Raw genomic sequence first — 24,356 nt, forward strand, 5'->3', positions numbered from 1 at the left:
TTAGTGGTACTTATTTTGACATTTGGGTTCTGCTTTGGTTTGGGACCTGACTGGCTTGCAGATAGCATCTTCCTTGATCTTACTTTGCAATCTTCATCATTTAATATGTTATTATAGGATAAACTGAAGAAATTTCATATAGAATATAGATGCCAGTGTAAATATAGATGCCTATATAATTAAAACTTGGGGTCTTCCCATTTTTAAAATTCTACAAAACAGAATTCCCCTCTATTTTGAGAAAATTCCAGCTAAATTGTGGCAGGTCTGCTAGGGACATGACAGACCAGAACTGGCCTAACAATTCAGTTGAGATTTGTTGTGCCAGGGGAAAGAGGTCTGCTGTGGAGTTTTGGTGTTGTACTCTTCCACTAAAGACTAATTAATGTTGTCAAACATCAATTAATTAATTAATTTTTAAATAATTAATTTATTAGTTTGTTAATGTTGAACATTAACTTGAGTGTTTGGTTCACTCAGTACCAAAAGAGAACAGAATCTTCTTTGCATAGCTTGACTGCACATCGAAAGCCAAAGCTTCCTTTCTGGACTTAGACTGAAGAAAGCTTATTTTAATTTTTAAGTCTTCTTTTTTGCCTTTCTGCTCCTCTCAATTCTATTCTCAAGCTGTTGTTGATGGGATCTAGGTTTTCCCAGATGGGACAACTTGAAACAGAAATTAATTCATTCTCAAATGAAGTATATGAGGAGAGAGAACAGCTCTGGAATGTATTTTGGTGATTAGCCATCAAGCCAGGAGAGAAAGGGCGGTAGTTGGCTGCAAGTCATCAGTATCAAATCTATATTCACTTAGCATCCTTCTTTATGCATATGTCACTTTCCTGTTATAATGGAGAAAAAGCCCAAAGTAAACATTTTTAAGCATAATGTTTTTGGGAAAAGGATTTAGTCTTAAAATAAGATTATGCACAGTCCTTGTATAAGAGAATTTTGAAATTTTTAGACGCTAATGAAATGAGAGAGACTCAAATCCTTTATGGACTAACGGGTCCATATACATAAAAAAAAAATATAATGGAGAGTGGGTTCTCTGATCATCTTTGTGTGTGAACAGCTGGGAGATAAGAAGAAAATACGTTTGGAGGGACTGAATAACATTTTTATGAAAGGTTTATGAAACTCTGCAGCTTTCAATTTGGACAGTGATGTATTTGGAAAAGAAAAGCAAAAAATGTCGCCCCTCCTAAAAAGAAAGGAACGAAATGTGACTCATGGTGTGTTAAAGAGACTTCAGAAATCATTTTGTCTAGTCTCTACTGCAGACAAAGGAAATTGGTGCTTGGAGGAGTTGAATGACCCGCCCAACACCTCCCAGGGACTTCGTGGCACGTCCTGGGGTTGAATCTAGTCTTCTCTTAAATAAACCAATATTCCTGTAGGGGTAGGAGTCCCTAGCATATGTTAACTTAATGTGGGTCAAGTTAAAGTTTTAGGAGAATCCAGAAGGCTCCAATGGAAGACACAGAGAACTGCAGAATAATTTACAGTCCCATGACCTTGCTGTGCAGTTGTGGAATTCACATTCATTTTATGTAAAATATGTCAGCCTCTAATGGATAGTTTTATGGCAGATTTATACATTAGTCCCTCCTTATCCGAGGGTTTTACTTTCCGTGCTTTCAGTTACCATGGGCAACTTTGGTCTGGAAGCAGGTGTGCCCCCTCCTGACATATGGTCTGAAAGTCAATAGTACCCTAACATTACGTGACAACGCCTGCATCCTTCACCTCATTTCATCTCATCCGACAGGCGTTTTATCATCTCACATTATCCAAGAAGGGTGAATACGGTTCAGTGGTATTTTGAGAGAGAGACCACTTCACAAAAATTTCATTACAGTATATTGTTATAATTGTCCTATTTTGTTATTGGTTATTTTTGTTAACCTCTTACTGTGCCTAATTTATAAGTTAAACTTTATCATAGTAAATATCATACCATATATGTATCATTAGTCATATGATCATATATGGTCATATGTAGTCCTATCATATAGTATGATATGTGTGTGTGTGTGTGTGTGTGTGTGTGTGTGTGTATGTGTGTGTATGTATATATGAAAAACATAGTATATATAGGGTTTGGAACTGTCTGACGGTCCAGGTATCAATTGTTGGTCTTCAGATATATCCCTGGCAGACAAGGCAGGGGTGACGGTATTTTTAAATTTTGTGTTAGTCCTTTGGAGTGATTGAAAGCTCCCAAGGACATTCCATATACTCTGGGTACGCTTCTGTTGTAATTAAAATTTTTGGGCTCTATTCTGCATTCAGATCCATGTGAAACAAGGACATTTAACTTTAGTACTCTGCTGGATTAGGGTAGCTGAGAATTTGAACATTTATTTTATTATCTTGGCACATGTCTCTCTGAGCATATATCTAATTGGTAGGCATTCTTGCATTTAATTCTTTCTGAAAGTTTTTTTTTTTAAAGCTTTTTGCTTCTTTAAAAAAAAAAAAAAAGCTTTGTTCATGTCTCCTAAAGATTTGCCAATTTTTGCTGACCATTTATTACTAAACTTTTTTTCTCTTCCTTCTATCCTTTTGGCTAACTGGATAGATTCTCTTCTATCTGTTCCCCTGACTCTTCTCAGACTTTAGTATTTGATTTCAAATGGGTGGAGATTATTTTGCATAACATCTCTTTGAGGCTTAACACTTTTTTTTTTATTGTGGCTAAATACATACAACGTAGAATTTACCATTTTTACTGTTTTTAAGAGTACAGTTTGGTGGCATGAAGTGCATTTACAATTCATACAATGTTATGCAACCATCACCACTAATCATTTCCAGAACTTTCTCATTCCAAACAGAAACTCTGTACCCATTGAATAATAACTGCCTGTTTCTTCCTCCCCTCAGTCTGTGGTAACTTTTATTCTGTTCTCTGTCTCTATGAATCTGATTACTGTAAGTGCCTCATTGTGAGTGGAATCCTACAGTGTTTGTCTTTTTGTGTCTGGCTTATTTCACTTAGCAGGATGTTTTTAAGGTTCATCCATGTTGTAACATGTGTCAGAATTTTAGTACCTTTGTAAGGCTGAATATTACTCGTTTCTATATGTACCACATTTTGTTTATATGTTCATATGTTGAGGGTCATTCCACTTGTTTCTACCTTTTGGCTGTTGTCAATAATGCTGCTAGGAACACTGACTCCAAGTGTCAGTTTGAGTCCCTGGTTTCACTTCTTTGGGGTACATACCCGGAAGTGAAATTGCCAGGTCATATGATATTTCTATTTTAACTCTTTGAGGAATTGTCAGATGGCTTTCCACCCTGGCACCATTTTACATTCCCAATGCCAGTGCACAGGGGCTCCAATTTCTGCACATCCTCGTCGGACTTGCCTTCTAGTGTTTTGTTTTGTTTTTTAAGATTTTATTTATTTATTTGACAGACAGAGATCACAAGCAGGCAGAGAGGCAGGCAGAGAGAGGAGGAAGCAGGCTCCCTGCTAAGCAGAGAGCCCCACTCGGGGCTTGATCCCAGGACTCTGGGATCATGACCTGAGCCAAAGGCAGAGGCTTTAACCCACTGAGCCACCCAGGCGCCCTACTTTCTAGTGTTTTGATATGAGCCATCCGAATGGATGTGAGGTGGTATCTCATTGTGGCTTTAATTGGCATTTCTCTAATGACTAGTGATTTGAGCATCCTTTTATGTGCTTGTTGGCCATTTATATATCTTTTTTTGGGAAAAGGATCCATTCAGATCCTTTGCCCATTTTTTTCTTTTGGATCAGTTTGCTTTTTGTTGTTGTTGTTGAGTTACAGGAACTTTATGCATTTTTTATGTTAATCCTTTCTTTAGATATAAAGATTTGTAAACATTTTCTCTCATTCTGTGGGTTTTTTCATTCTCTTAGTGTTCTGTGCTCTACAAAAGTTTTTACTTTTGATGAAGCCCAGTTATTTTTTCTTTTTCTTTTTCTTTCTCTCTCTCTCTTTTTAAAAATTTTTTATTTTTTTTGAGTGAGAATGTGTAGGGTGGGAGTGGAGGGGCCGAGAGATAGAGAATCTTTTTGTAAAAGGTGGGGAGAGGGAGAGAGAGTCTCCGGCAGACTCCCCACTGAGTACAGAGCCAGATGGAGCGGGGGGGGGGGGGCTCCATCTCACCTCCCTGATACCATGACCCAACTGGAAACCAAGAGATGAAGCTTAGTCAACTGAGCCACCCAGGTGCCCCGAGCCCAGTTATTTTTTCTTTTGTTGCTTGTGTGAGGCTTACTGCATTTTGAACAGCACGGAGGCTGGCAACAGTGTTAGCCTGGGAAGGGTCTCTGCCGTTTATGAGCTGTGTAAACCTCAAGCAAACGACTCACTTTTCTGTGCCTCTGTTTTCTCATAGGTAATATGGGGATAGGATCACTAAAAGCACCCATGAGTTAATACACAGAGAGCGCTTGGATAGTGCCTGGCATATCTATTGTAAGCACTCCACACATGTTCTTATGAGGATTAAATGCATTCAAATATGCAAAGCACTCGAAGGGTAACTGTCGCAGCTGGTTTTGTTCCCAGCTCTTGACCTTCCAACGCAAAGGTCTAAAAACCTTTTAAAGAAAGAGAGTACAGACCAAACAACACCTTTCTCTGGGCAAAATTCTGCCTGAGGACTGCCAGTTTGCAATGCCTGTGCTGACACTGGAGAAGGTCGTCAAGCCTCCTCGCCAGAACTGGCTTCTAAGTGTGCTTCCAGCTTTATTAGAGTCTGGCTTCCTGATCCTCCCCTGGCATCCAGCCTGCATCTCCACCTGAATGCCCGTCCTGCCTCTAATTCAAACTTTGCTTCCAACTCTTTTTTTTTTTTTTAAAGATTTTTTTCATTTATTTGACAGACAGAGATCACAAGTAGGCAGAGAGGCAGGCAGAGAGAGAGAAGGGGAAGCAAGCTCCCCACTGAGCAGAGAGCCCAATGCAGGGCTCCATCCCAGGACCCTGAGATGACGACCTGAGTCGAAGGCAGAGGCTTAACCCACTGAGCCACTCAGGTGCCCCTGCTTCCAGCTCCTTTAAAGTGTGGTCCTTCCACCTTTTTTCCCCTTTACTTTGGCCTGTCATTCTGGACCCTGCTCTGTTTTTCTCCTCCAGATTCCTGGATCCAGTGGACAAAGCTCTGTCCACATTACCCACTGACTCCGTCATACTTCTCAGGCCTGCTCCCAACCAACAGACATTCATTTCCATAGATCCAGCTGATCCAAATGCTGGGATCATTCTTCCAGATGCCTGGTGTTTATCTGTGTGTTTTGAATATAAGTATAGATGCATCTTTTTTTTTTTTTAACTGATTTAATTATTTTTCCTTTTTTTTTTTTTTTAAATTGTGTTATGTTAGTATTGACACATCTTAATAGGCCCAGGGAGAAATGGAGGCCCTGAATGAAAACTCTAGAAAAATCAGGATTCTGGAAATCCACGGCTTCTCCCCGTTAGTTTAACAAAATATTTCATTTCTTTATTGGTGCTGTATCTTGAAGGAATTATCATTATGACTCTTATAAGTTTAATCACTTAATGAAAGGACACACTGTCCTATTTGATCCAGTACAGTTTTTAAAAAGTATGTTTGTGTTATTCATTTATTCTTTCATTCATAACACATTTATTGTGATATTGTGATAGGGACCAAGAGTATAAAGCTGAAGAGGTATGATTCCCACCTCCCAACGAAGAGGACTCTAGTGTCATGTAAATGCTATCTCAGTCTGAGTTCAGGGGAACATCTGGGGATTAATAAGTAAATAGCTCATATTTATTGAGTACTACCAGCAGCAAGTGAGGGACACACAACTCAAACTGGTGGCACTGGATCGAGAGGTTAAAACAGCATCACTGAGTTCATCAGGATCCCGTCTCTTCATGTTTCTCAGCTTGGCTTGCTTTCCCTTGGCTTTATTCTCAGGCACCTGCTTCCCCAGCCATGGTGAGCCAGGCCCCAGCAGTGACTGGCCTATGTGGTCCTTAAAGCTTGTGATTCCTGCGTCTCCCAGTCTCCGTATTTCTCTTCGAATGGAGTACTGATTGGTCCTGTTCTGTGCTTACCTCTTAGACCAATCCCTGGATTGAGAGCAATAACTTGCTAGATCTGGGTCACATGCCCGTTCCCATGACCCCACATGTACGCACACAAATTTTCAAATGTCTGCCTCAATTACTTTCCATTAATGACGAGAAAGATGCATTTGAAAATTTGAGGTAGGGGCGCCTGGATGGCTCAGTGGGTTAAAGCCTCTGCCTTCAGCTCAGGTCGTGATCTCAGGGTCCTGGGATCGATCCCTGCATCGGGCTCTCTGCTCAGCAGGGAGCCTGCTTCCTCCTCTCTCTCTGCCTGCCTCTCTGCCTGCTTGTGATTTCTGTCTGTCAAATAAATAAATAAAATCTTTGAAAAAAAAAATTTGAGATGGGGGCGTCTGGGTGACTCAGTGGGTTAAGCCTCTGCCTTTAGCTCAGGTCATGATCTTAGGGTCCTGGGATGGAGCCCGGCATTGGGCTGTCTGTTCAGTGGGGGGTCTGTTTCCCCCTCCCCATTTGCCTGCCTCGCTGCCTACTTGTGATCTCTCTGTGTCAAATAAATAAATAAAATCTTAAAAAAAATTAAAAATTTGAGATAGAGTGTTTTTCCCAAGTCTGATTATTGATTTAAAAGTAGTTTAGATGACCATAAGTTTATCTGCTAGTCTTCAAGTCTGTTGAACTGTTTTATAGAAAAGTAAATGTGGTCATTAAGCATTGTTTTCGGTGTTAGCCCAAAGTGCCATGAAAGAGAAGGTCTACCACGAACGCTAGTGTCCCAGATTCGAAGTGAGGTTAATCATGTTAACCCCCAGATGGATTTTCTCGTACTGCTGAACTCATTTACTCGTTGGGATCCTGCTGCCCTTCGTGTGCTGGGGGGCACAATCCCACTGGAGAGTAGCAGGTATTTTGGTGAGATCTCATTGTGATTCAAAGTGTGTGACGCTTATTTGTCACAAAGCAAATGTGACTTTGATTTGTTTCATACTTAATGGAGCTTTTTTCATGTATTATATTTCACACGGAATCATGTTTGGGACACTTAAAAAAAAGGAAATGGCTGTAGAGTTTTTATTCTGACCATAAAAATGAGAAATGTTCACTGTAAAGAATTCAAGAAGTATAGAGAAGTATAAAGAAGAAAGAAAAATTGCTCCAAATCTGTCATCCAGAGACACTGTTAACATTTTGAAGAATATTCTTCTAGATATTTCTCTATGCATATATGTTATTATCTGTCTAGAACAGGCAAAAATGAAGGCCAAATTTTCTCAAGTGCTTTTTGGAGTCCTTGGAAATGCTCATAGGACCTACAGAGTGTGTTCTATATTGCCTGATTGAAACAATGAAAAAGTATTCATCTACATTTTTATTTGTCTGTCAATTTTTCCTCCTAGAAGCTACCTCTGGACTTATTTATTAATCTGGTTTTCAAATTCCTTAATCTGCCCCCCCCATAATAAGTCCTTCTTATTTTCTTTAGACTTTATTCCATTTCTGACTTCTTGGTTAAGTTCTCAGGCCTGTATTATGGCAACCTAAATTGAGTCCTATTTTTGGATTCTCCCATTACCACCAGAAGAAACTCAAGAGTTCATACTAAATACACATCTTTCTGTTTCGTTAACTGTTAACTTGAAGTAAAGAGACAATGGGAGAGGCTGGTGACCTTTTCACATAGCCGCTGTAACAGATGGTACTGCCGTTTACTTTTGTTGTGGAAGCTAAAGGCAAACAACCATAGCATCTGGGATGAGATCAGTTCAATTTAAGGATGGAGGAAAAGAATTTGGGTTTTTCTGCTAGATGAAGATGTAACAGTCCACTCTAAATGTCACCACCCATGGAAATGTTACCCATGGCATAAACTTAGCTAGGCAAGCTTAGTATCTGGTATGGATTGAGGCTCAGGAGCCTGATGTTTTTAACAGAGTTGCGTGATTTCTCTCTGACCTATTAAAGCAGGAAGTTTCTGGAAATCATATTTCGCCTGTTGATTTACTTAGTGTGACCACTCTGTTCAGCATTACGTTCCATAGTCTCCAGTATAAAACTTACCCTTCTGGGGTGGGGGTGGGGGGACCAGGAGCTCAAAATAGAGTCAGATAGAACCTGTGCTCAGTCTCTTCTGAGCTGGGGCTCTGGACAAGTCTGCCTTTTTGAGCCTTGGTATCATCTCCCAGAATGAAAGAATAATGTAAGAATTAAGTTGGTTAATGCATGGAATACAGGAGTGATTTTCAAAATATTTAATAGGGGCACTGACCAATTTGAAGAGGCTCAGATTGTAATGCTGGACAGGGGCCTCTGAGGTCTCCTTTTGTGCTTTTAGGTCCTGGGAACAGGGGACGCAGGGGATCCTGGAGGAAGCTCAGATACTCAGGGGAGCAGGGGCTCGCTGAGGGTGCTTGGTGTCATAGCTGGTTTGTAATGTATGTGATAACATTTTCTCAGTATTTTAAGAGCTAGCGTTTCAGCCTGGAGGGAAGCACTTAGCATAGTGTCTGGCACACGGGAAGATTCAGTCAGTGTAGTTACCGTTCCTGTTAGTGTTTAAACATTATAAACCTCACAATGGGGGCGCCTGGGTGGCTCGGTTGTTAAGCATCTGCCTTTGGTTCGGGTCATGATCCTGGGGTCCTGGGATCGAGCCCTGTCGGGTTCCCTGCTCGAAGGGAAGCCTGCTTCTCCCTCTCTCTCTCCCCCTGCTTGTGTTCCCTCTCTCCCTGTGTCTCTTGCTGTCAAATAAATAAATAAAATCTTTAAAAAAATGTTGATACTACAGTTAATTTAAAAAAGAAACCTCATGATGGTGATAATGATGGCTTCACCGATTTCTGCCCATAAGCTTTTGCTCTCGCTGTCTTCCTGCACAGAGAATGATCGGGAGGAATGTCGTAAGGACTGTGACACAGAACAGCTCTGCTCTGTTGGCTGCATTTCCATCCCAGCCTCCTGGTTCCATCATGATCCTCCTTCTCCCCATCTTAGCTCTTGCCTGAGGATCTCTTTCCTCGTTGACAGGTATCAGTCATTCTATGAGCATTAAGTGTCTTTGATGTGCTCAGCACTGTGTCAGTGTGTCGGGTCTGGTCCTTGTCCTCAGGGTGCTGGAATGCCCTTGGGTGGCCTCATTCGATGTTCAGAGCCCTCAAAGGCTCTCCATGAACTCCGGATGCCCCATTAAAATCTCCAACCCTATCTCCCGGCACTTTTTATGCCACAGAACACCTTCATACCAGACAGTGCTAAATGTTAATCGAAGTTTCGCTACATGCCAGACAGCGTTGTAAGTACTTTACATACATTATTTCATTCAGTACTTTCAATAACCTCCCAAAATAGGAGGTGCTGTTATTTGTACTATTGAGACAAAATGAAGCCACGGGAAGGTTAAGTGATTTGCCTGCTGTTAACACATCACATTGGCACCTGGACTTGAACATGCCAAGTGTGTCTCTGAGGTCTGTGCCCCAGCTGGGCTGTACCAGTTGATGGGGTGGGTGTGTCCTTTGCATCTTGTCCCTGAGGACTGCTGTCAGGCACTGGAACCAGGTAGAAGCCTGCTGGTGGGCACCACCTGACCTCCAGCAGACGTTGCTCCAGCAAATCAACCCGCAGGATAGTGCCGGCGGCGGGTCACAGCCGGGTCTGGTTTCCTGTCCCTTTTCTCCTCTCTCTGACAAGCCCTACTCTCACTTCTACATTAGCTCCTCTGAGTTTATCTCTCTTTTCTTAACAATGCCAGTCTCCAGCTCCTCTCTGAAGAGCCAGATAATGGAAGCAAGATAAGAGCAGAAGTTTTTCTGTCAAAATTAAAAATAGACTAAAATGGATTATATATTCTCCTCTGAGTTAGTGAGTCCCCGATGATCTAACCGTGGAAGGGTGTTTTAGCTAGCTTGTGATATGTCACAGAATACCTTAGACAGGGTGGTTTCAATAACACACTTAGTTTTTCCCAGTTCTGAAGACTGGAAAATCTAAGGTCAAGGTCCTATCAGATTTGGTTCTTGGCAAGGGCCCTCTTCCTTGTGGGCAGGTGACCGCCTTCTCTCTGCATCCTTACGCTGGGGAGAGGGCAAGTGAGCTCATATTTTCTTCTTGCTTTAAGGAAAAGAGTCTCATCACAGGGCTGTCACCCTCATGACCTATGTAAACCTAATCACCTCCCAAAGGTTTCACCTCAAAGTACCATAGGTTGGGGTTAGGGCCTCAACCTATGAATTTTGAGTGGAGGATACAAACATTCAGTCCATAAAAAAGATATAGTTAATAATCAGGAATGAGCTCCTGTAATTTAAGTGGTTTTGGAGTTGAACTTGTACAACATTCATAGGATGCACTCTCAAGACCTAGATGACTCTTGAAGCTCAGTAAACTCAGCAATGTGGAAACCAAATAAGGACCATTGAAAGGATTTTCCAGCCCATTTTTTTTGGGGGGGGGGGGTGTGCTATTTCAATTCTCTTTCCTTAAAATCCTCACAGAGAAGGTCTGTGAGGGGCCTTGAAAGTCAAGAGCTGGATAGTCATTGACCAAAAATAAAACCCAGACACTCTGATGTATTGTGCATGCCGAGTAAAGTAATACTGGGTCATACTCTATAAACACCCATTGCACTCATATTGTATTCTGATAGCAATGTGAGGCCTGGTAGGGAGTGGAGACAATGAATGTGACTTTACTGGTTTCAAGGAGTCCTTTTTCTAAGAGCTTCCAGTTTAGAATCAAAGAGGGCCAAGATTAAACGCTTGCTTATCTTTGAAATACATATCTTTGGACATATCTTTGGACATAGCATAATCCAGCAACATAGTACAGAGTGGACAAGTTCGCATTTGTGAGGCTGGCACGGTCTGGGCTCTGCGCTCTCACACACTCCAGTCTGGGTCGGGTTCTATTGCTTACTAATTTCATGAAACTAGGCATGTCTCTCTGAGGCATCTTTCTTGTACAATGGACCTAATACTAGTAGAATCCTTCTGAAGATTAGGTGAGATCATCTATGTAAAGTGCTTATAATAGAGTCTTAGGAAACACTCAATAAATTTAATGTCATTATAGTCAAGAAGGAACAGATGCCACAAGTCCACTGGTAGTTCTTCGGCTTGGAAACTCCTTGATGCACTATTATTCAACTACCCTTTAAGCTCCTCCATTACTGGCTATCAAGGTTGCTAGATTTAGCAAAATACAGGGGTCTCTGTAAAACTATAGGACATGCAATGTCCTGTATTTGAATTTCAGAAAAGCAATGAATACTTTTCCTACAAGTATGTCCCCCATATTGCAGGGGACATAATCATGTGGAACATGATTTATTGTTTATCTGAAATTCAAATGCAGCTGTGCATCTTGTTTTTCATCTGACAACTGTAGGAGCCTAGAAGCTATGTGACCTTAGGCACACTGTGTCTCTGTTTCTTCATCTGTTAAGTGTGGGATTAAATGGGTTATTGCACGTGGAGCACTTAGAACTGTGGCAGGTTCATAGTAAGTGCTCTACAAATTATAATAATCATTACCCTTCAGACAGAGGTTCTATCTGTTTAATGACAGGTTGGTAGTGGTAGGGCCATAATATTGAAGATTCAAGAGATATATTTGAAAAATGACATGTTTGCCACCATTGCATTTAGCATTATATTTGGTATTGTCTTAAAATGTAACCTGAAAATGAAATCAAAAGAGACTGGATCCTTATAATAGCTTCCTTTAGCTTTAATGATTTTTCATTCTCCCGTAAATTCTTCTGATGGGATTGGAACCATCAAGGAAAATTCAACTCTCACTTTCCATTTTACCAGTTTTGCCCTCCAGAGCAGTGCGGAGCTGGAGTTGAAACTGAAATGAAATTGCCCAGCTTCCACTTTTGGCTCAAGTTGCAAAAGGCTTGTCTGAAGAGTTTATTCAGACTTTCGAACTTATTCAGAACTGTTTCTCCAACACAGACCTTTGGCACTGAGAATGAGAAGCTCTGAATCTGGGATGTCATTGTGGTTTTGATGGGGGTGATGTTTATTTATTAATTTAATTCAAATATTGTATTTCAAATTTGTTAGAGGCCATCATTTCTTTTTTTTCATACCAGAGTCTCTTGAAGCTAGAGTCAATGACTGTACAAGTCTTTGGTCTGCGAAACTAGCTCAACTGAAATAATTTCTCTTTCACTTGAAGTATCCTGCCAATTCCCCTTCCCCCAAAACTCCACTGGCCAAAGTTCTCCTTACTTTTCTAGATTCTAATAAGTCCCACTTCCTTGAGACCGTCTCTGAGTCCTGCTAGAATTAATCTTTATGAGAAGATTTGTCACTGTCCATCTTCAGATGCTGGTGTAATCTCCCTGGGAAGGAAGAATGGGGACCACCTATAATTCATCCTTGAATTTTCCATGATGCTTTGCAGATAGTAGTCTGCTCCCTAAATCTTTGTGGTATTGAGCTGAAAACATTGGAATACTTGATAGGACTTCATTGTCACTACAGATGGCTCATATTTTGATAAATACCTTTGTAAACCAGTCTGAAAGAGTTACTTTAACTAGAGTAGGTAAAATTCAAATATGGGAAACAATAGAGATTTTTTTCCTGAAGTCCAGAGCATTACTGTACTTATATCCTCGGGTTCCACAGATGAAATAGATTGGAGCATGAAAAATTCACAGTGGACATAGGAAATATATGATTTGATGGAAATTCTCTGAGTTAGCAGAAATAGGATCTCGTTCCTTTTTCACAGGAGGAGAAGGAAGTTATCTATAGTATGGACAAGGGCTGGATGATTTTAAGGATCTAAACCAAGGTTGAAAGTTTGGCCCTCTCATCTGAGTGGGTTGCTTTCCATTTGTACCCACCACTGCTCTGCCTCCCCCCACCCCACACTCTGTGCCCAGAAGGTGACCCTTTTAGATGACATCTCCCTTGTCCACCTGCTGGCTGCCTTCCAGGTTGGTGTGACCAACAAAAGGCAGCAACGGGACAGAGAAAAGAGGTGGGGGTATTCTTTCTCTGTTTCTTCTCTATTTTTACATTGTATCCCTGGCAGCATCTGGGTTCCCCCACAGCAGCAACTCCTACAGGGTCCTTTCTCTCTAGCCAGTTAAGCTCTTCCAGGTTGGGTGGTGGGAGGTAACAATTTCTCACTATTGCTAGTCTCTGACTGTCTTACCACCCTTGTTTCCTAAACCCTGCCTTTACCTCTATCACAAATTCCTTTTTTTTTTAAAATTAAGATTAAGAGAGAGCACAAGCAGGCAGAGCAGCAGGCAGAGGAAGAAGCAGCCTCCCTGCTGAGCAGAGAGCCCCAGTCGGGGCTTGATCCCAGGACCCTGAGATCACCACCCCAGTGGAAGAGAGACTTCTTACCAACTGAGCCACCCAGGTGGCTCATTCTTTCATTCATCTTCCTCCCTCTATTCCTTCCTTCCTTTCTTCTTCCCTTCCTTCCGACTTTTTTTTAAGATAGAGTAAGAGCAGGAGAGAGCACAATGGCGGGGTGGAAAGGCAGAGGGAGAGGGAGAAGGGAGCCTGACATGGGACTCGATCCCAGGACCCTGAGATCACGACCTGGGCTGAAGGTTGATGCTTTACCGACTGAGCCACCCAGGTGCCCTTCATTCATCTTTCTTTATTTGAAAAATCTGGAAAAAATTGTTGTTGTTGCTGAGACATTGGTAGCCACAACATCTAAAGCAATGTCTTACAAGAAGGTTAAAGCCTTTTAAACAAAGGACTAACAGTCTTCACTCAGTAGGTCTTCCTGAAGTGCCTACTATGTCCAAACCTTTCCTTCGGGGTTGGCAGCAGAGACAGTACCAAGGAGGGGAGAACTTGGTCTCTGCTTTTACATTAATCATAGTGTAGTTCTGTGGTCTCTAAAGAGAACTTTAGGTTCTGGGAAGAAAATATCTATAGAAAATATAAGAAATAAGTTTGATGTATATCTTGGTCAAATCTTAGAACAGAACATTCTGATGGGTGAGTGGGAGCTCCCTCACACGGAGATGTTGAGCTTGGAATCCTCACTTTTGTTTGCTTTGGTATATTGTGCTTAATTAGTTTTTTTGTGCTGCTACATATCTTTAACAAGGTTAATATTTTAAAAACAACACCTTTGAATGTAATGAAATAAAATATAAGATTCAAAACTATTTTTAATGCCTTAGGTATTTTTCTTTCATAAAACAGACAAGTGCTCAAAATTTGTTTTTTTTTCTTCTTTTTTTTTTTGTGAAGACAAGTGGAGATTCAAAAAAATTAAACATGCTTACTCTGTCCCTTCAACTTAATAGTTGTTTTAAAATAATGAGAACATGACTGCTTTGCAAAAGAAACATGCTACAGAGAGAGCATTTTGAAAAGATACTTGAATTTGTATCCATTAAGTTTGTACCCATAATTAAAGGGGTGATTTTTACCTATTAGAAATTTTCACATTTGCACACTTCAAATTGAAAATAACATTTTTCTAACCTGTTTACTAATGTTTTAGATGAAGAACTTCAGAAAGTGTTGAGGTCATTTGTTAAAAATACATATTGTATCATTTCCTAGTTAGTTTGGAGCTGATGGAGAGACTTCAAGAGAATGAAAATTTACTAGGAAAATATAAGAAAAGGTATTTTTCAAGTTTGATGCATGGAATTGAAAACTGAGTGTCCCCATTCAGTAAGTTCCGCTAATGACACAGTTTTTCCAATTTGACTTGATGAATTTTTGTGAGGAACTTTTTCCAACTATGGCAGATATTAAAACCAAATATTAAAAGTAATTGAATCTAGAACCAGAGTGTCTCCCTGCTCCATCACTAAACATTTTACCAAGAGTTCCAATAATGAAGCATACGTAATTTCATTGTACTCACTAAACTTGCTAAATAATAAAAAAATTAAATGTTTTATTGTTTAATTTGATTATGTCATTATCTTAATACCTGCTAATTTAAAAAGAAGTTCCTAATAGCAAAAGAATTTTGCCAGTGTTAAGGGAAATCAAAATTAGTTGTCTATGGCTTCTTTTATCCTAAATATTTCTTTTTTCTGTATATGTTTTGCCATGTGTGTTTTCTGTATGTTATTCCATGCAGTTGGAACTGGAAAAAGCTTGGGAGTTCAGTTAGTCTAGCCCTGTCATTTCAATCATGAAGAAACTGAGGCAGAAGTGGTTAGAATATATGTTTGGAACTAGAACTCAAGTCTCCCGGTTTCCTAGCACTAGTTCTCCTAGTCTTTCTCTCTATACCACACTTCTTCTGAGCTGTGGCATTACAAGAATAGTGAAATACAGACTCCACGTTCTGTGTCTTGTAAGTGGCAGCCTGTTGTTGGTGTGAAGTGATGAGTCTGTTGACTGGGAAAATAAGCATTTCCCGAAGCTTCAGAAAGTGTGGCTTTGTGATGACCGCCCGCTAACTGTTGTCCTTGGAAATACAACAGAGCCCAGGCTGAGACTCCACCCTGGATCTGGAACTCAAGGTTAGTGTCACACAGTCTGCATACTCTCCACTCAATGCCAAGCATTCATTCCTCTCATTCAAACAACAAAAAAGTAAAACCACAGATGGGGAACAGTGTGCAAGAAGTCTTGACTGAGAAGTGAGAAGCCCATGACTATCACACACAAAGTGTTCACTTCCTGAAGAGAACTTCCCTGTGTATTCTTTGGGAGAGGCCCTCCTTCTAAGATGGTTATTTCCAACAAAGAGAATGTCTGTGTGTGGAGAGGGAAAGCCAGAGCTGGGTGCCAGCTAGAGGAACGACCGTAGTTCTGATACCTCTTCTTAAACGAGGTCCTCGGGTTATTGGATCCTGGGTGTTTAAGATCCTTGGGGACAGGGAGCACCTGGGTAGCTCAGTTGGTTAAGCGTCTGCCTGCGGCTCGGGTCATGATCCCAGAGTCCTGGGATCAAGCCCCACATCCAGCTCCCTGCTCAGCAGGGAGCCTGTTTCTCCCTCTCCTCCTTACTTGTGTGCTCTCTCTCACTATCTGTCTCTCTCTCAAATAAGCAAATAAAAATATTAAAAAAAAAATCCTTGGGGACAGTGTCACAGAAGGGAGACAACTCCTAAGCCTTTTTCTGCCACATTTTAGTTGAGTGACTTGGGGCACATGATTGAAGTGGGCTGAGCCAGGATCCTCATGTGTTACTGGGATAACAAGGCTTTCCTTGTAGGGGTGTTGTGAGGACTAAGTAGAATGAGGCATGGAACATTGAGTAATGCTAGATACATAGTAAGTAATCCCCCACACCTCATGGACATAACAACAATCCTATGGATGTCTTTATATTTTTACTGAAAGTGATGGAGAGAATATTGTTTGAATTTTTTTATTTAACACATTCTCTGTATTTTATGCTCTGACTTTATGTTTTGCCTCAAAATTATGTCTGTGAGGTTCATACTTGTTGATTTGCATAGCTCTGATTTGTTTCATTTTATAACTTAATCTCTTGATGATGGATATTTAGGTTGTGTGAAGTTTTTTTCTACTACAATGAGTGCTACAAGCACCATAGTTTCTGTTTCCCCATTTCAATTGTTTGTAAGATAAAACAAGAGCATCTTCTCTGCCTGTATCACACATCTCACATATCCCTTACAATGACATTTTTCTTTTTTTTTTTTTTTTAAAGATTTTATCTAAGGATGGCTGGGTGGTTCAGTCGGTTAAGTATCTGCCTTGGGCTCAGGTCATAATCCTGGGGTCCTGGGATTGAGTCCTCCATCAGGCTCCTTGTTCAGTGGGGATCCTGCTTCTCCCTCTGCCTGCTGCTGTCCCTGCTTGTGCTCTCTAACAAAATAAAAGATTTTGCTTATTCATTTGTTAAAGAGAAAGAGATAACAAGCAGGGGGAAGGGGCAGAGGCAGAGGAAGAAGCAGGTTTCCCTGCTGAGCAGGGAGCCTGACACAGGGCTCCATCCCAGGATCCCAGGATCACGATCTGAGCTGAAGGCAGATGCTTAACCGACTGAGCCACCCACGAGTCCCCTGCAAGGACATTTTTAAAGGGCATTTTGTGCTTTATGCAGTGCCTTTAAGTGTGTTACAATTTCCCACAGATGGAGACCAGACCCACACTGGGGTGTTCTGGGACCCAAACCCAGGCTCATTGTGGAACCTTATGCTGTGGAGAATCCTTAGAACCTCTCAAGACTTTCACCGATCTGCAATAGCACCATCACTGATAAAAGGTACTTTCTGCAGTAGCTCAAACCCCAGTTGTTGTTTCTGCTTATCTTTTGAATAGGGTTTCAGATTCCACAGCTGAAATTTCCCAAACCAAAGTTTTGCAAAACAAATTCAATTTTCAGTTTTTCATCTTGAGGTAAAAAATAATTTCTTGCAAAAACCTTGTACTTGCTGCCCGGTCTTTGTGGCTTTTTAGTGAATATCTCTATAGTCAGGATTTCCGTGCACTTTTTAAAGTTGAGTTTTTCCAACTGTAAAATTAGTATAAGATTTTTGTATAAGGATTTGGAATTTGTAAATGCTCAAAGGAGAAAAACTTGCTGAGACACAAACACCGTTATCATCTTGGCACATTTCTTTTCAGTTTATTCACATGTTTATATAGCTGGGCTGGGCTGTCCCTCCCATTTTGTACCCTGCATTTTCCACTTAACGTTATAATATAAGCTTTCCCTCTATGGACTTTGAGTGGCCAAAATTTACCCAGAAAGGAAGTCTGTGTCTCCAAGGAAGCTCATTCTCAGAAAGGAAAAAATTCTCTTCTTCACAGGGTTATGGGAAAAATGCCTGTTTGGTGGTTTAGGCTGTCCCTGAGTAACTGTTTATTAAATGTGCAAAGAAACTTCTATTTTCTGTGCTAGTTTGGTTTCTATAAAGATAATGACTGGGGTACATAATGTAAAATGTGTGTGCTTCTATATGCATTTCTAAGTCATCTGTATGTATATGATTAGATGTGGTTATTTACATACGCACTTTCACACATACATACCCGTTTAGGGAAGGACTTGCCTTAGGACAGACAAAAGATACCACACTACTATTATTTTATTATTTTGAAGAATCAACTTGACTTTATTTTGACTTTATGGTATGATCTTAATCTAAGGCTTTTTCCAAGAACGGGGTGGGGGTGAAATATTTATTAATGACAGCTTGTAGTCCAGGTTAATTTGTTGTTGGGGGGGAAACTAATTATCCATTCCAGGTGTTCTCCATCAGTGTAACAAGACAACTTATAACAATTGACTGTTTCGTTTTTGATGAAGCTAATTAAAACTAATTAAACAGATTGGAGTTTACAGTACAACTAATTACAAGTAATTAAGGTACACTAGATTTGTAGTATGCATGGAACAATTATCTTGAAACCAGAATCTGGGTTACTCTGATTCAAGGAATATGTTTGTAATATAAGCAGGAATCAAGTGAAGAAATCTGCCAAAGAAAATTAAAGAAAAAAAAATCCATCATCAACTCTTAGAAAAGTTACATCATAGAATGTTGCCTAATATTTTAATCCATAAAGTATGTCAGGAGATGATTTTCCCCAGGCCATATACAGCATACAGAGGAGCCAATTAGCTGCGAAGTTATGGAATAGATTATTTTTTGGAAGTGTTGAAATGCTTTTGAGAGTCAGACTGAATACTAGTGAAAGATATTCTCCAATTTACCTGAATTCACTGTGGCCTTCTTTCCTGAGCCCACAGTATGTGACAGCTTCACCCCAGTTGTCACGGAGGATGTGGAAAACATCTCTTGATTCCAGTCTGGAATTCTGTGTTGTCCAACGGGCTGGCCCAGCAAGGACTCATTCTCCTGGCTTCGGCCCCTGGGTGACCAGCCCAGCCTGTCTCTGAGCGGTTTTACAAGGGTGAGCTGGGAGGCAAAGCGATCATTACTTTGTGACTCAGAGCTCGGCCTGGCCTGTGATTGGGGTGGTTTGATAAATGAGAAAGAACATTGGGAGTTAGTCCATTGAGGTGTCCTTAGAAAAACCCTGGTGGCAGGAGGCTGTGAGAGCTGTGGCTGTGAAATGGAAAAAAGGGGGAAGGAGATGGGAGAGATGTATGCCTGTGAAATAGGATTTGGCACTATTTGGCTGCGGGTTGTATGGAAGATGTCTTGTATAGGGCTCCAAGTCCTGCTGCTCTCACCTGAATCTAGCCAGAGCCTCGGCTACGAGCTCCTCTTGGAGTTTTGAGAAGCTTTATGCATTTTTCAACCCCACAACAATCTTGGGCTAGAACTATGTGCTTCTAGCTTCCTGCTCTGGGGCTTCTGTGCCCTTTCAGGCCCTGGGTGGCACTCAGTATTCCTAACAGGGGGATATTGGGGGATTAATATCCTGTGGAGACTCCCCTGACCAGTGGAACTGGGAGCCAACAGACACATGTTTATTTTCTGTTTTTCTTTTTTAAAAGATTTAATTAATTAATTAATTAATTAGAGAGAGAGAGAGAGAGAGAGAGAGAGAGCGCACAGAAGGAGAGTGAGAGGGAGAAGCAGACTCCTGCTAAGCAGAGAGCCGGACATGGGACTTGATCTCAGCACCCTGGGATCATGACCTGAACTAACTGAGCCACCCAGGTGCCCCATCCTTTCTGTTTTTCTGATGGGGAGATTGGAGATACATTTGATAAGGTGAGTGGAGTGTTGGCCAACTTGATATCACATCCTTGTAATGGTCTCCGTCCTCTCCTGCCCCTCACTTCTGACCCCTGGGATCCCACTACCAAACAAACCACTTGAATGTAAGCCATCATCTCTAGCTCTGCTTTCAGGATAAACTAGGCGAGAGAGGTTAGGCTTGTGGACATGAGAGGATGGAGAGGAATGGGAAACAGAAACCGTGGGTCAGAGTCAGGCTGATGCGTTAATGTTGGGCTGCACTGAGATGGAGGCAGGGAATGGGACTCTGGTCACAGAAAAACCAGTTAGCATTTCAGTGATATTGCTAGGAAGAGATTTCCTGAGTTAGAACCAAGCTTTCTGAGCTCCTAACTTTAGCTTCTAATACCTGCAATGACGACTTTTCAGTTGCTTTTATTTCTCTAGGGGTAGCCGTCTGTGGTAGTTATCTATTGCTCTGGAATAAGTCATGCAAAAACCTGGAAGCTTTGGGCGCCTGGGTGGCTCAGTGGGTTAAGCCGCTGCCTTCGGCTCAGGTCGTGATCTCGGAGTCCTGGGATCGAGTCCCGCATCGGGCTCTCTGCTCAGCAGGGAGCCTGCTTCCCTCTCTCTCTCTCTGCCTGCCTCTCCATCTACTTGTGATTTCTCTCTGTCAATAAATAAATAAAATCTTAAAAAAAAAAAAAAACAAACAAACCTGGAAGCTTTAAACAACAACCAATGATCTCACACAGTTTCTGAGGGTCAGGAATTAGGCATGCCTAATGAAGTCAGAGTCGCTCATTAGGTTGCAGTCAAGCCGTTGGCTGTGTGTAAAAAGCTGACTGGGAGGTCCGCTTCCGGCTAAACTCAGTGGTGCTGTTTGCCAAGACATCATTTCCTCACTGCATGGGCCTCTCCACAGGGCTCTTTACAACATGGCTTCCCACAGAGCCAGTGATCTTGAGAAAAAGATGTATCAGGAAAGAGAGAACACCCAAGACAGAAGCTGTAGTTTCTCATTCAGCTTGGAAATGATGTACCATCACTTTGGTTATATGCTGTCGTTGGTACAATCTGGAAGGAGGAATACACAAGGTATGATTACTAGGAAGCGGGAATTGTTGGGGATCATTTTGGAGCATGCAACCACACAGTATTCATTTCTTTCTTTTATTTTATTTTTTATTTAAAATAAGACTTTATTTATTTATTTGTTTGTTTAATGGGGAGAGAGAGATCACAAGTAGGCAGAGAGGCAGGCAGAAAGAGGGAAGCAGGCTCCCTGCTGAGCAGAGAGCATAATAAAGAACTGGATCCCAGGACCCTGAGATCATGACCTGAGCCGAAGGCAGAGGCTTAACCTACTGAGCTACCTAGGCATTCCATTTCCTTCTTTTAAAGAGATATTTATTATATATGTCAAGTACATACTAATTAAACATAAAAATCAAACACTGCCAAAAAAATTTAAATGAAGAGGAAAACTCCCTACTTCCAGGTCCAGTCCTCATAGATAATCACCATTAACTGTTTGTTTTCTTTTCTCCTAGTGTTTAACAACTGTGTTTAAGAACGATAAATAATATACTTTAAACTTGTCAGAGATTTTGTTCACTTACACAGCTCCCACTTCCATTACCCTTCTACCTCCCAAATGTGTTAATGTAATTATTTTTAATTCCTCTACTGGTTGCCTTAGTAGTATAAAGCATGTACTTGAACATCTGTTTCTGATCCATCATATGTAAACATTATCTCTTGACTCCACTATATAAGGTGAGAAATTTAGTAACACTTCCCCTCACTTCTGACTTCTGTGAGCTATGCCATTCCTTAGAGAATCCTTGGAGGTTAGCAATATTTATATTCTGTTCTGTAAGTATACTTGCTTTTATTGCATTTAGAAAACAGCTGTTCAGATCTCTAGCAGGATGACGTTGCCGAAGCCAGCCCTCTGTATATTTAAGGAAAAGTGGTACAACGTTTAGTTCTGACCTTCCTGGCAGCCCGAATCTTGCCAGAGAAGACCTATTATGTGTTTTACAATGGAAAAATGTTAGCCTAGACTCTCTTCCTTAGAAGGAGCTGGGGATCTGTGTCTTTGAAGATCACATGATTTAACCACCATTTTACTAAGAATAACAACCATTTATTAAGCATTGTTTATATACCAGGGGCATACATTATCTCTTTTTTTCAAACAGCTTTGAAAAGAACTTACGAATACTCCAATATATAGACAAACAGGCTCAGCAAGTAAGATAACTTCTCTAAAGTCACCTAGCCAGTAAATACAAAATTAGGATTTGAACCCGAGACTGCTGGAGGCTCCAAGCCACTGTGTTGGAAGGGCTTCTCTCTGTGGCCTGATGAAAGATGAATAAATATGGAGATATTTCAAGAAAGCTCAATTTTTTCTTAACTGTTTTCTCCATTATGCAAAAGAGTGTATTCAAAAGTAGCATTTGGCATAATTCTCATCTTCCCTCATGTACAATACTATTTTAAGAAGTCAAGGCTTGTTTATTGGGAGAAAGCTGCTATAGAATTTTGAAGGACTCTCTTGCAAATGATGGATCTATAATCTTGTAGAGAAAAAGGGGCAAGTTTTTGTTTTGTTTGTTTTTTTAAAATGAGACTGAAATTTGAGAGTATCCCCAGGGAAACAGAACCATATTTGATGAATTAGAGTAAATTAGTGCATGAATCTTACTTAAAAGTGAGACTCTGACAACTTGGGTAGTGAAAGATCTTTATTCAGATCTGCAAGGATTAACCATTTATTATAACATGTGTAGGATACTGGCCACGGAATTCTTCGAAAATACAGGTTTTGGGAAAAATGAGTAACCTACTTGTCCACTAAAATTCTCATTTTGGGGGCATGAGTGGCTCAGTCAGTTAAGTGTGGGCCTTTAGCTCAGGTCATGATCTCAGGGTCTTGGGATCAAGCCCCGAGTTGGGCTCCCTGCTTTCTGTGAGCCTGCTTCTCTCTCTTCCCTGCTCATGCTCCCTCTCACTATCTTTCAATCCCTCAAATAAATAAAATCAGAAAAGGAAAAAAAATTTCTTATTTTTGGATATAAATCCTAGCATTATGTGTGCTAGCAAAACACACACACACACTCTCTCTCTCACACACACACACACCACCAAACAAAAAATGGTTTGGAGGTGCAAATAAAAGGCTAAATGAATTATGATACACACATCAAATGGAATCTGTTGTGCCCCTCTAGAGAGCAAAATGGAGTCTCTCACGTCAAGCAGGGGCCTGAGTCAAGCAATGCAGCAAGCAGTTAAAGGTACCGCAGCTGGGAGATATCGCCAGGACCCCCGTCAGCTGACACCCCAGAACTGAAAACGAGCAGAACCAGAGCAGGTCTGCAGGGACTCGAGACCGATTCGATCCCTTTACAAAGGGGAGGGTTTTGGCAGCACAATGTCAGAAATTTCAGACCTGACCTCTCCACGTCTGACCACTTTAGAAAGGCAACTGCTGCTGAAGGCTCTGCCCGAGGGATCTCCGACCAGAACCGAGAGCCTTGCCTGCTTGAAGGTAAGCAGCCCTAAGTGCCCAGAGCTGCCCCCGGACCCCCGAAGCCTCGCCTCAACCGCGCGCCCCTACACCGACTGCGCGTGGGGTTCGTCCACGTCCGGCACCCTTCTGTCGTCTTGTTTGCCGTGTGGCCTGTCTTCCGCCCTGCCCTGCGTGTGTGTGAGAAGCCAAGTTAATCACAAGGGGGAATGTCTTGGAGTTTGGAGTCCGGAACCTGCTTCGGGATTGTGATTTAACTCGGCTTTCTGACTGATACAGCTGACCTTGGGAAAGGACGCAGCTTGGCAGCGCGCTCGGGAACGCCTGCGCCCAGCGGCCCTCCCACAGGCCACTGAGGTTTCTCTCAAAGCACCTGGGCCCGTGCGATTACGTGCACGTATGCCCTCCCATAAATGACTTCACTCTGCCTTTGTTAGGGGCTGTGACTGGTAAGCCTAGTCCTCTCGAGTTACTCTCCCGCGAACTCCCATTTCCGAAGCTCTCGGTTGCTAATTTGGCGTGAACGCCCCCTACTGGCAAGATCCCGCCATTCTCCCCAGTTATTGCGGCTCTCCCCATTGCCAAAATCACACCGAGTTTGCTAAATACGGAAAAAATGTTTTCTTTAATTTGTTATGCTGTTCGGATGGCCAGAAGGTGAAAAGGAAGAATATTATTATACCTACAACCTACAGGAAACCCTCCGTGGATGATGACTTCCAGGCTGTGGGTTCATTCCGTAATTGCTCCGACTAACAATGCCCTCGACGGCAGACCAAATTAAAATGCATACCCAGCAGAGCTGTAATTTTTTAGTTCTGATTAACCAATTCTGTCTCCTTGAATGTAAATAACCTCTCTTCCTACTTTGAGATTTTGCTATTTAGGATTTACTCAATACAAATTTTAAACTAGATTAAAAAACATCTTTTCAAATTTATTTCAAAGATAAATGCCTCCTACAAATCTTGTCATTAGATACTACTGGGTAGATCCATGTATGCCTGAGGCATTATCAGTGATGTGTGGGGGCTGGTAGTTTTTTTTTTTTTTTTCTTTCTTCTATTTGGTATTCTCTTCTTCTTTTTCTGTTTGAGTAAATGGTGGTGGGTGGATTTGCAGACAGCAGCTCTTTCCTCCCCCAGGGCTGGATGCAGAGGTGAATTTTCTCTCTACAGAACCC

The 24,356-nt window shown here is 41.4% G+C and overlaps 1 long non-coding RNA gene across 1 annotated transcript in view; it reads left to right on the top strand.

Annotated features, from left to right (window-relative positions):
- The window catches only part of LOC132015210 (uncharacterized), a 34,288-nt gene extending 10,270 nt beyond the window's left edge, over window positions 1-24,018 (top strand). The window contains exons 2-3 of the long non-coding RNA XR_009403590.1: window positions 17,109-17,240; window positions 23,124-24,018. This is a non-coding gene — a long non-coding RNA (uncharacterized LOC132015210). The remainder of the gene's footprint in view (window positions 1-17,108; window positions 17,241-23,123) is intronic.
- The last annotated feature ends 338 nt before the right edge of the window (window positions 24,019-24,356 follow it).

This window comes from Mustela nigripes, chromosome 4 (genome assembly GCF_022355385.1).
Source record: "Mustela nigripes isolate SB6536 chromosome 4, MUSNIG.SB6536, whole genome shotgun sequence".
NCBI lineage: Eukaryota > Metazoa > Chordata > Mammalia > Carnivora > Mustelidae > Mustela > Mustela nigripes.